This window comes from Podarcis erhardii, assembly GCF_964252035.2.
Source record: "Podarcis erhardii genome assembly, chromosome: 10".
Classification (NCBI taxonomy): domain Eukaryota; kingdom Metazoa; phylum Chordata; class Lepidosauria; order Squamata; family Lacertidae; genus Podarcis; species Podarcis erhardii.
In genome coordinates, this window is record NC_138500.1 from 52,822,594 (window position 1) to 52,835,473 (window position 12,880).

A 12,880-nucleotide genomic window follows, 5' to 3' on the forward strand; every position below is an offset into this window, starting at 1 on the left:
GAATCATCCAAACTAAGTTGAACAAATTTGAATTATGTATAGACACCACCAAAAACCCAACACATTTCCTGAAAGTTATCTACACCTTCCTTCAAACGTTCAACCACATACCTAACAGCACACAATGTTTTCCTGTGACAAATTTTCCTATCCAAGGACTGACCAGACCCAGAGTTGCATGGCTAAATTTAAGCAAGATGGCTACATTAAGTACTACAACACTTTGACAACTGATCTCTGTGTGTTTTAGGACACAGCCTCTTGATTTGACCATGATTTGTTTTAACTGTTTTTCACACTGAATTTTAAATTGATGTAATCTGCCCTGGGATCTGCAGGTGAAGGGTAGGTAATAACAACAACAACAATAACAACCATGATGATGATAATGATGGCAATAAGAATAATACCAAGGCCTAGGAAGCTGGGCCAACCCAAGACATTTTAGTAACTGGGAAAACCACACAGTGGCTTTCCTTCCGCCAGGGATTAGTGAAGAGCTACATAAGGGACACGGGTGGCACTGTGGGTTAAACCACAGAGCCTGGGGCTTGCCGATCAGAAGGTTGGCAGTTTGAATCCCCCAACAGGGTGAGCTCCCATTGTTCAGTCCCTGCTCCTGCCAACCTAGCTGTTCGAAAGCACGAAGTGCAAGTAGATAAATAGGTACTGCTGCTCTGGTTTGCCAGAAGTAGCTTAGTCATGCTGGACACATGACCCGGAAGCTGTACGCCAGCTCCCTCGGCCAATAAAGCGAGATGAGCGCCACAACCCCAGAGTCGTCCGTGACTGGACCTAACGGTCAGGGGTCCCTTTACCTTTACCTTTTACATAAGAAAGAAGGAGGGGGGAAAGTCCACATTGGGAACAAGTGGAGGAATCAATTAAACTTCATGCCAAGTGGGTGCAGATTTCAGGAGAGACTCAAGAGAGAATTGACCTTTGCCATTTCCTTCCTAGGGATAGGAGGAGAACAGTGCTTCGTATTTAACAAGAGGCTGCTGTAGAGGTAGCGTTTTAGGGGCTGCCAAAGAGGTGGCAGATCTGGCCTCCACAGAGTGTGCTGCAGCTGTCGCCATCATGACAATGCATTCCTTGGAGGTGGGATCTGCTGCCCCTCTGGATCCTGCCAACCAAGGCAGTTTCCTCACCTTGCCTCATGGGTGTGCTGGCCCTGCTAGGAAGGCCCACTGGTGACATCTGCTTGGAATCCTCTGATCAGTAACAGTTTCCTGCGTCTAGAATCCACCATTTAAATTTCTCATGTGGCAGTACAGTGGGACACTGAAAATGTAAAATGGTGGCTCGCAGCCTGGTGCCAGTCAAACCCTGATTCCTGCTTCTTCTACCACCATATAAGCCTTGCCAGGGAACTCACTCCCATCAGATGGGCGGGGTATAAATAATAAGCTGTTGTTGTTGTTGTTGTTGTTGTTGTTGTCCACTCACCATTCCTGTACCAGTAAATATCATTCCTTGATATAAGCTGTTGTTGTTGTTGTTGTTGTTGTCGTCCACTCACCATTCCTGTACCAGTAAATATCATTCCTTGGTGTAATCACTCAGAAAATAATGGCTTTCTGCTGTATATTTCATCTTAGGAAGTTCAAAAAAATATTAACTGGGGACAAAAATGCATTCTTCACATCATTTGAGAAAGCAGCACAGTGGCTGAACTGGATTGTGCAGCTGGATGAAAAATGGCAGTGATAGCCATTGTCAAAATTTTTTTTTAAAAAAAAAAAAAAGCTGAAATGAAGGGCCACATCCCCACCCCCGCAACATTGATGCCAAGAGCGCAGAAAAGTGGCACTTTACTAAAGCTTGACAACCGTCTTGTCGTCTATAGATTACTCTGGTGAGATTAATTCATACAAGATGTCATAGAGTGTAGCAGAAGTAATCAAAATTAGAACGAAAGTTATCAGAACATTGATCGGCTGGTAGTCTAAAACTACAATAAACCATCTCTGCATGAAATGCTTTCCAACTTCAAAAAAAACCCAAAGTGGAATATTAGAAGTGCGATACAGACAGACAAAAAGTGATGTTTTCTTTCAGGAAAACAAGTGTGTGTGTGTGTGTGTGTGTGTGTTGCAGATGTGGGCTTGTTCCCCCCCCCATATATTTTTCTCTTTCTTCTGTAGCATTTTGTACGGTTGTATTTTCTTGCTGTGTGTGTGTGTGTGTGTGTGTGTGTGTGTGTGTGTTGGATTTAATCACATGGTGGTGAAATGCCGAGTTGCAAACTGGAAAGCTTATACTAATAGTAAGAAGCGATCAATTATAACTGTGCATTTTAACTGCAGTGCCACATTTTAGTGGTAAGCACATTTCCTAGTATTATCCCAGTTGGAATGACTTTTAAAATACAAAAAAGTGAGATGAATAATTTAACACCATGCTGGGAGATCTTTATTAATTAAGGACGTCTTCTAGAGGTGTTATTTTCAACCCACACCCCCATAATGAATATGACTGTTCCTCCTAAACTACTGAAAAACTATTGAAAGGAAAAGAATGCATCATCTGAATCATAAGCCTTTTGCACAGTGCCAACCAGCTAAGCGTTCCAAAACGATTAATGCTCTCTATTGAATTAATGAATTGGTTTTTCAAAGGAGGGGGAAACTGCGTATGGGGGGGGAATCTAATTCTCGCAGAAATCCAAACAGAGTCAAACAGTGCCAAAATGCCATTTCTCCCTCTCTGAAACACTTCTCCATGTTGTGACGCCGAGACAAACTACATATTACGTTGCCTAGGGAAAGTCCACATTTCTTAATGGTGGGATTTCTACTCCAAAATGAAACACTCGAGGCAACTAAGATGATGACTTTTAAAATAAAATAAAACTATTAGATTTCTGCATCGCAAGGGGATGGACTAGGTGACGCTCGGGGTCCCTTCCAACTCTACAACTCTATAATTCTGTTTGAAAATGTAACTAAAGAAATGAGTAAGTTTTTTAAAAAAAACAACCAGCAGCAGCACCTTCTACAGTCTAGTGGCAAAATCACACAAGTATCAGGTCTAAGACTGTTGAAAGGAATGTGTTAAAGGGGCAATGGAAAACTAGTAATAAATGGGCTAGATGTATCTCCAAGGGCATTTAGTTCCATATCCTGGGTATGGATGCCCATAATGGAATACAGAGGTCCATAGGGATGTGGTAGTTCAGCCCCAAGCCAATTTCATTTAATTCTGAAACTCCATTCTATAACTATTTATGAGCAGATTGTGGGAGGGGGGGGGGATCCTAAAAAGAAAGTAGAGTTGATGAAGAAGAAAGTAGTAACAACAAGGTGGTCTAAGGGCTGCCTCTCTCTTCCTTTATCTTTACAAAAAATAATTTATGCTGCTAAGAGCAGTTTTGTGGCTGCACATCAAAAGAATCCATTTTAAAATGTCCCGAGGAAGTAACTGTACATCACAATGTGTAGTCCCTTCCTGGAGAATTGTACATGTGGGCAGCCATCTTGTTTTCTATGCTAATGTAACACACACCCACACACACCCAAAAAAAGGGGTTTCTGGCACTGCCTCCTCTGTTAAAGCCAACTGAGGAGCTGGTGGCTGGAAAAGGTATTAAGTTTATTGAGAGATGCATCAGTCAAGACACAGGGTGAATACGATCAAAAGCCTGTGCCTTGAGCATTGGGGTAAGCAGGTACTGTACTTACACATTTTGCAGATGTACCTGGGCTCGTGATTGATCTCTATAAGCTTCTGAATTGGTTAGAGTTCTGCATGGACAAAGCATGCTAAGCTCTAATTGGTCTTCTCCCCACTTGTGGGGGCTCTCGTGTTTGTCCCCTGCTTGGATTAGCAGTTTCATATATGACTGTAGCAAGGCCACCTAGCTTCCTGTTATGCTCTGTGGTTACAGTACCTGAGTACTTTCCAGACCCATACTTTCCAGACCCTAAAGGTCACATTCACTGTATTTTGCTAAGCTGGTAGATTCTTATCCCTATTACCAGAGTAGTCTTGCAAATTCATGCAAGCCTTCTGCTATACCATAAGGGAGGGGGGACACTTACAGAAAAGCAAAAGGAAACTTCAGGTTAGAAACATCCTGGTGATAATGATTGTCCACTCATGTCCACCTAGGCCTGAATCCCTTGTGGGCTGGCTATCACAAGGAAGAACGAATCAGTCCTCCAACCATCTTAAAAGCACAGCGTAAGCTCACATGCAGTTCAGTTGATCAATTGACTTAATCTGCAGATCAATATTCCTCCTCCAAGAGGAGGAAAATGGGAATGTTCACTCCAAAAAGTGGTGGAAACTGGAATCCTCCACAATCCTAATCCTGGATTTCATAAACAGAAAACATCCCCTCCCCTTGCTCCCATCAACCATACTTATGATTGTGGTAGGAATCTGAAAGGAATGGCCAGAGCCTGTAACATTACTGAGTAACCTAGCTTGACCATGGTGGTCCACGACTATCTCAAACAGATGAAGCACAAGACCATTTTCACCCTGGTGGTGAAAGCCAAGGAGGGCTATGGATCAGGTAGTTAATCCACCACCGGACTCCCCTATGCCCTCCTTGCCTTCAAATTGCACAGAGTATTTTCTATGAAATGAAAAAGATACTATACAATATTGAAACGTATAGTAAACATAGCACATTGCCATATTCAGATCTGTGGCTGCCGGCCTCCACACTGGTTGCAACTATCACACACAAGAGTGTGAGTCATAGTTGCTTCTTATCCACCCACTGCCTCTCAACCTCCAACGAGAATGGAAATATCTAACAAGCTAAGATTATCTTGTACTGCTATTTTGCTTATTCGCCTACGTAATGTCTCAAAACATATGTGTTTACCTTCTAAAATAGATCTAGGGCACTCCCCTTGTACTACTCAGAGTTCCCAAGAACAGCTGCCCATACTAATCCAACACTATAAAGCATATGCCGTAGTTGGCAAATGACTAAGGCAACTTGTCACATTGTCCACGCTGAATGCGGGACAAAAATAGCTTTGGGGAAAGGGTATGTTACATTGAAGGCCCTCTGCGAACCTGACCACAATGTGATGGAGTCCCAGTCTTCCTCATATTATCCTGTCTCTAGAAAGCAGACCCAAGCAAATATTAGCAAAACAAAATTGCTGCTAGTAACATAACAATTGTTATTATTGGTTACATTTTTCTCTCACTCTGCCTTCAAGGAATAGCATATGGGTACATCATTTGCCACATTACCATACTGGCCCAAATATAAGACACACATTTTTTAAGTGCAGCTTAAATTCGCGACCTTACAAAAAATGGTTTTTATGATATCGCTGCTGAAACATACATACGGTAAAACGGAACAGGTGTGAGTGCCTGCAGAATTTTAAGGGAGCAGCTTATATTCGGGTATTGCCTCCCCCCCCCCCATGAATTTTAAAGCTGTGGCTTATTTGCAGGTGCAGCTTATATTCGGGCCAATACAGTATTCTCACAACAACCCTGTTAGGGCTAGGCTAAGAAACACTGACAGGCCCAAGCTCACCTAGTAAATTAACCCAATGTTTTTGACCCTATCTCAATCTAACTCCATAAGGCGAACATACAGACAGGCATGTCCACACACAAGGAAATGTGATCACCAGTGAACTTGTGAGCAGGATTTGAGCTATGAGCAACATAAATTATTAGATTATTACATTGTGGTTATGATTTGATAGATAGAAGACAGGGTGCAACAGAAGGAGGGAAAAACAACAATGGGAAAAGGGGTAGGAAGTCAACAAAAATAAGAGAAAAGACAAAATTGCATTAAGACTGCATATGTTAAAAATGTTGAAATTTAGTAAAATATAATTGGAAAAAAAGAAATGTGATCATCAGGTTCAGGTGCTAGAACTCTGATCTTGCTTTAACTATACCAGCTAGTGTTAATTTTAGATGCTTTGAGCTGGTCTGCTTTGGCAAGCTGTGATGCTTAGAATTTATCATTTTATATTGTCTGCATATTGCATAGTCATTTGGAATTCTGATTTTATGGTTTTAGGTGATTTTTAAGTTGCCTTGAAAAGACATTGTTTTGGAAAGGCAGCCTAATTTTTTTTAAAAAAAAACCAAATAAATTATGAAAGCCCATGTTTACTTCTCCAGATATATCTACAAGGATATATCTAACTACTAACTGTGCTAGGAAAAGGTGTTAAAATATACATCTTACAAAATGATAAATACAATCTATCAGGGATCTACTCAGATTTGAAGACATTCACATTTAGAGTTAGATTTCTTCTGATTCTTGGTTCTCGCCCAATCTTTTGTTGACAAGAGCTTCAGCAGCTGACATTCACATACAAAACTGTGCATGCACATTGCTGCTTTTTCCTTAATCCTGTGAAGCAGACCTTTCAAAACTCATCAGGACATTAATCTTTTTTGGGGGGACAGAGCATCAGAAGAGTTTAATCTTTGGCAAACCAACCTTTGGTGGTTATCTTAAAAAATCTTATCATAGCGAGTCCGGCAATACTGGAAATTAATAGGTGAGCATCTTCCCCAAACAACATCCACAGAGGCCAGCACATTTGTCAGTAAAAACATTGGAGAGCCTTACTCTACAGATTCATCTAAAGAAGCAAGATTATGTACAGTACATTCAGTTTCAAATCAAACAGGTCAACACATATGGACAGTTTCTTTAATTATTTTTTCCAGCAGTAGAATTGTATGAACACACGTAACGCATAACCTTTGGTAGCAATGGCAAAATTTCATTTTGTCAAATGCACTGAAATATTCAATCAAACTGATGTCATTGAAATTCTACTCAGTTTTGATACAGAGCAGATTCCAGCATATAGTTAGCGGAGAAAAAACTTAAACATGTTGAAGGATTCCCCCAAAATAGACCAGAGGCAATTGTATTTCATCCAGCAGAGCTTTACTGCTACTGAAGGCATATGAGCATAATGGTCACAAATCCAATACATTCAGGATTGGTACTGTCCATAAGAAATCCAGTTGCAGCAGACTTAAACTTACAATAACTTATAATAAGACTAAACCTTAACACTAAGTATACTATGTACAGAACGCAGAAGCTAGAAGGAAAAGAGATAGAAAGTGAAAGTGAAACCCATGATCCTTCTGGCCTATATTTATAGTCAACATGACCTCAACCAGTTTAAGCCAGATGTACTCAGCTTCTCTGAAGGAATAACTCAAACATCACAAACATACTTGTTTCTTTCACACAGAGAAGCTTCCAGAAGCTTCTTGAATTAAGAAGACTAGGAAAGATCTCTGCATATCAGATCAATACTTTCTCTACTTAGAAATGCAAACTGACAACTGAGAGGCTTTCAAATACCCTTCATAAAAAGTGTCAGCCAGGTAGCTTATAGTGAGAAACCCCACTTTATACATATGTATGTTTAAAGTACAGTGGTACCTCGGGTTACAGACGCTTCAGGTTGCGTGTTGAGTTCCACAGTACCACCCCCCAAAAATTCACACATCACACGTTAATTTTTGTTTAAGGTTTTTGGCATAATTTTGGCCACAACTTTATTCAAATACATCAAATGTGAGTGGTTGCTTAGGCATTGGTTTGACTATCTGTCCTTGCCCCCCAAGGACAGAGCTGGCACTTCTGGGCACCACCCGAAGCCAGCATGGGAAACAAATATTGGGGAGAAATGAGGCTGGGAACCAGTCCAACACCTCTCACCCTCATGTTCTGGTGGGGCTTGCACGGCCCAAGTCCGGCTCCACGGACAAGGACGAAAGAATGGCAAGCCCCTGGATTCCTTTAACGGAATTCCCTTTCAGCATCATTTGGAGGGGTAGGCACTTACCCCTCCAAGAACCAATTTAACCAATGCCTAACCGCCAACCTTACAAGTTGTGACGATTTGCTACGCAGTAGGCAAAAACCAAATGGCACCAGCCAATCAGCCAAATGGCAAAATTCCTACCAGGCCCTCGCTCAAAGGCGAACGACCCCATGACAGGCATAGCAAGGTCAATAAACCAAAGAACCACCCTATAAAAAGGGAGGGGGGGCGGGTGATCCGTTGCAAACGACCAAGAGGCCGTCCTAACCTCTGGCTCCTATATTTATAGCCTCTGACCCCTCCTCCAAATTGGCAACACTCAAAAATCCCCAGCAACCTAATTAACCCTTTAAGGCTTGGGTTCCCACCAAATATGCCTAGTCATGATGGTGGTCTGTTCCCCAACCGCAACACGTGCTCTCTGCTAGTAAGAACACGCTTTGCGTGTTGAGTTCCACAGTACCACCCCCCAAAAATTCACACATCACACGTTAATTTTTGTTTAAGGTTTTTGGCATAATTTTGGCCACAACTTTATTCAAATACATCAAATGTGAGTGGTTGCTTAGGCGTTGGTTTGACTATCTGTCCTTGCCCCCCAAGGACAGAGCTGGCACTTCTGGGCACCACCCGAAGCCAGCATGGGAAACAAATATTGGGGAGAAATGAGGCTGGGAACCAGCCCAACACCTCTCACCCTCATGTTCCGGTGGGGCTTGCACGGCCCAAGTCCGGCTCCACGGACAAGGACGAAAGAATGGCAAGCCCCTGGATTCCTTTAACGGAATTCCCTTTCAGCATCATTTGGAGGGGTAGGCACTTACCCCTCCAAGAACCAATTTAACCAATGCCTAACCGCCATGGAGCCCTCAGCTCACCGCCAAACCACTCACAGCCCCAGCCAAGACCTCAGCTTGGCCACCACCGCACCTAACCAAACCTCATTACCAGAATCAGAGAGGTGCGTGCCATCAATTCGAAAAAAGGATGGCCTCTGAGAAGAAATCTCAGGATGAAAAATCACATCTCCGCCCAGCTCCATGATATTTTTCGACACTGCGGAGTTAATGCGTTTTCTGGCCCTCTCAATGGCGGCTGGGCAATGACTGCCCCTCCAAGCACGCCGTTGTAGCAGCCGTGACCAAAATATTTTTGCTGTCGGGACCAATGCCCGCAGCACCTCCAAGTCCAACATAATTAGAGCACGCAGGTAAAAACAGTCCGTAGAAACCAGGTCGTTCTCACCCAGCTGCACCACAATGGCCGATGGGGGTCCTTCCCGTAGCAACTGCCTCCTGATCCGAGGCAGGAGCTCCGACCAGCGCATTCCCCGTCTGGACAGCCAAGACAACTGAATATGTGAAGGAAGGCCGAGACCTGGGCCCATTCCAGACTGACGTGCCGCCACACCTGCCCAGTGGATGATGCTGTGCCCCACCATCCAAATGCGGACAGCCGCTAAACCTGAGATGGATAAACAAAACAACGTAAGAATCATGCTATCGAATATAACCCCTGTACACATCCGATTTCCAGCGGCCCAACTCCTTTATCCTGTCCGCTGACAAGCCCCAATGAGCTGCCGTCGTTGCAGCCCCAATCCTAAATGAATGGGGGGCGAAATTAGATGCTGAGCCACCACCCGCCGCAATTGCCTTTCGCATCACCTTCGCAAATTGCTGCCTCGATAGGGGCGACCCATCCTCATGCCGAAGCAGAGGCCCATCCCCTTGGGTACGCACTGCCATATACCTCCTGACATCTTTTACAGGGCAAGGGCCTGCTTCACCCGTAGCAGGGAGACGAAGGAGGGCACCCTTGCCCCTCTGGTCCGTCTTTGAATGCCTGATTGTGATTCTTAATTCGGCAGGGGCTAACTGTATGTCCTGAATCAAAAGGCCCCGAGTACGGCCATCCCTGTGAATTTCCATCACTATTTCCCCCACTCTTAAGGCACCAAAAAAGGCAATCGAGAAGGCGGCTGAGAACAAGCGAGCCTCATACCCTGACCAGCACACCACCCTCAGCTTTTTCCGCATTCTGCACAACATGTCAAAAGATATGGGTTGCCTGTTTGCCGGCCTGGACGGGCAAAGCCTACTCCAACCCTCCAGGGCCTTGCGAACAATATACTTCGCACAAGGATCCTTATCAAAGAACACCTTGCAGAAAAATGCTATCGCGGCAGCTTGCATCCTAATCGTCCTAGCTGCCCGCCCCAATTGGAATAAATGTGCCAAATATCTTAACACCTGCGAAGATGTGGGCGGTACCCCCTTTACTTCGCTGGCAGCTTGCCGCATAAAAACTACAAAATCATCCCACACTTTTGTATACGATCTTAAAGTAGAAGGGGAAACTGATGCCGCTACTCCCTGCAAAACTAATTGCTGCCAAGGTTCCAGAGATGATCCGGGAAATATTCCGGACGTATCCGTGCCTCTGGAACCAGAAGTCTGAACCGCTCCATCTGAAAACGGGACAGAGCATCAGCAATTTCGTTAGATACCCCGGGAATAAAACGGGCTGAAAAAACTATGTTAAAACGTAAACAGTGCAACACAAAGGCCCGCAAAAGGGCCGACACCCGGGGGGAGCGTGACGACAGTTTGGCCAACACTGTCACCACCGCCTGGTTATCAGTCCAGAAGCAGACACGACGGTTCCTGAATTCCTCGACCCACAAATGCACAGCCACTGCAATGGGAAAAAACTCGAGAAACGTTAAGTCCCGCATAATCTCACCTCCCTGCCAATCTTTCGGCCAATGTTTTGCACACCAGCGGCCCTTCCAGTACAGCCCAAAGCCAAGCGAGCCCGCTGCATCAGACTGCACCTGGAAGTCATTATGCAAGTTCAAAGTGTCTTGCCACAATGAGACCCCATTGAATTCCTGAAGGAATTCCAACCAGATGGAAAGATCGGCCCTCACCTCATTGGAAAGGCGCACCCGATGATGAGGGGCCTTCAGACCTGACGTGAGTCGAGCCAAGCGCGAACAAAAGGGGCGCCCCGGCGCCACCACTCTGCAGGCGAAATTCAAGTGTCCCAAAAGTGACTGGAGCTGCCTAAGAGACACCTTCCTCAAAGGGATCAACTCCTCTATAACCTTCCTCAAAGCCACCAGTTTGTCATTTGGCAAACTGGAGGTTTGAGCCACCGTATCCAAAAGGATACCTAGGTAAGTAAGCCGGGTGGAAGGACCCTCCGTCTTGTCAGCGGCGAGGGGAACCCCCATTTCATGAGTGAGTTCGGCAAATGCGCGCAGCAGCGCAGCGCAATCACCGGAATCACAATCTGAGGCCAGTAAAAAGTCATCCAAATAATGAGTGACACCACCCAGACCAGTTTTTGATTTGAGGGCCCACTCCAAAAAAGTACTAAATGATTCAAATGCGGCACATGCAATTGAACATCCCATAGGCATAGCCTTGTCAAAATAATACTTGCCCTCAAACTGAAAACCTAGCAGCCAAAAATCCTCTGGATGAATTGGCAAAAGGCGAAAAGCAGACTCGATATCACATTTTGCCAATAACGCTGCATGGCCAAACTTCCGAATCATCTTGATCGCTTGATCAAGAGATGCGTACCTCACGGAGCAGAGCTCTGGGGGAATAACATCATTGACTGATGTACCCTTAGGATGTGACAAATTATGAATCAAACGAAATTCACCTGGCGCCTTTTTTGGCACAATGCCCAGTGGGGATATATGCAAATTATGAAAAGGGGGGGCGTCAAAAGGACCAGCCATACGCCGTATGGCTACCTCCTTTGCAATCTTCTTGCGAGCCACCTGAGGTAGCTCACGAACTGATTTTTGATTAGCAGGGTTCCGAGCCACGGGGGTCATGGCTACCGGAATCCGAAAGCCCAAGGAAAAACCATTATTCAAATAACATGCAGCATCCCTGTTAGGGTAAGCCTGCAACCAAATTTGCAAAACCTGCAGGCGAACCGGCGTATAAGCTAAAGAAGTCAATGCGCTATTTCCCTGTTCCTGGGGCAGAAGAGGGAGGGGTGGGTTTTTGGGTTTGCTGAGAACCCCCTCTTCCCCCACGAAAGGGCCGCCAACCTGCAAAACAAGCGGAAGCAGGGTGGAAGCCATTGCACCTTTCGCACGTGTGAGAAAATTTGCACCCCGGGCGCTGACAGGAGCCTTTGTTGAAATCCCAACATAACAGGCGACGGCCAGTCTTTGGAGCCCCTAGCCTAGCCTTTTGTTGATCCGGCGCCTTTTTTTCGATGAGTGGGGCCACATAAGAGGTCCACACATCGAGATCCTTACGATCCCAGCGGGCCGAGGGGATCTTGGCCGCGCGGCGCCTGAAATTCTCATCGTATTTTATCGCGGCTTTTTCACCAGCTCTGGAAAATGCGGAGCGAACGATGGAAAGATAAACCATCAAGTGAAGAGATCTCCGAGGATAAGCTGCCATCACCACTCCGGCGAAGACTTGGAAGCAATCAAGCCAGAGCTCGAAAGTTCTGTCTGCCGAGGAGGCACCAGGGCGCTTTTTGGAAGAGCTCCCCTTCTCCTGGTCCTCAGAGGGTGGGGCCAACTTAAACATGTCAACGTAACGGCCATTCAGTATCCTAGACCTTAGTTTTGATGGCAAATGCAACCCCGGAATGACATCTCTGGCAGAATTGGTGGAGACTTTAATGTCAGGTACCAATACGCCATCCCTACACTCTTGCTCAGCGCCATACTTGGCCCGGTGCATATTGGACCGACGCTGCCAAGCCCACTTTGGAAGCCCCGAGGCAGTTTCCCCAAAACCCCAATAAAGCTCCAACGAACTGCCTGCCTCCTCATCGGAGCTAGATGACGACGTACCGGTATCAGAAGTAGAAGAGTCATTCCTCCTCCGCTTTGCATGCTTCCGGGAAGATCTCCTGCGGCGACGCTTTCCGCCCGAAGATTTCCGAGCCGGAACTGGTAAGCTGTCCTCAATGGAAGACTCAGAATCCCGATTTGGCTGCGAAGGACCTGGGACTGACTGAGAAGAAACCACACGTGAGAAGCTGGAGACTGACTCCGCCCCAGCCGGAGGCAGCAGGATCCCACCCTG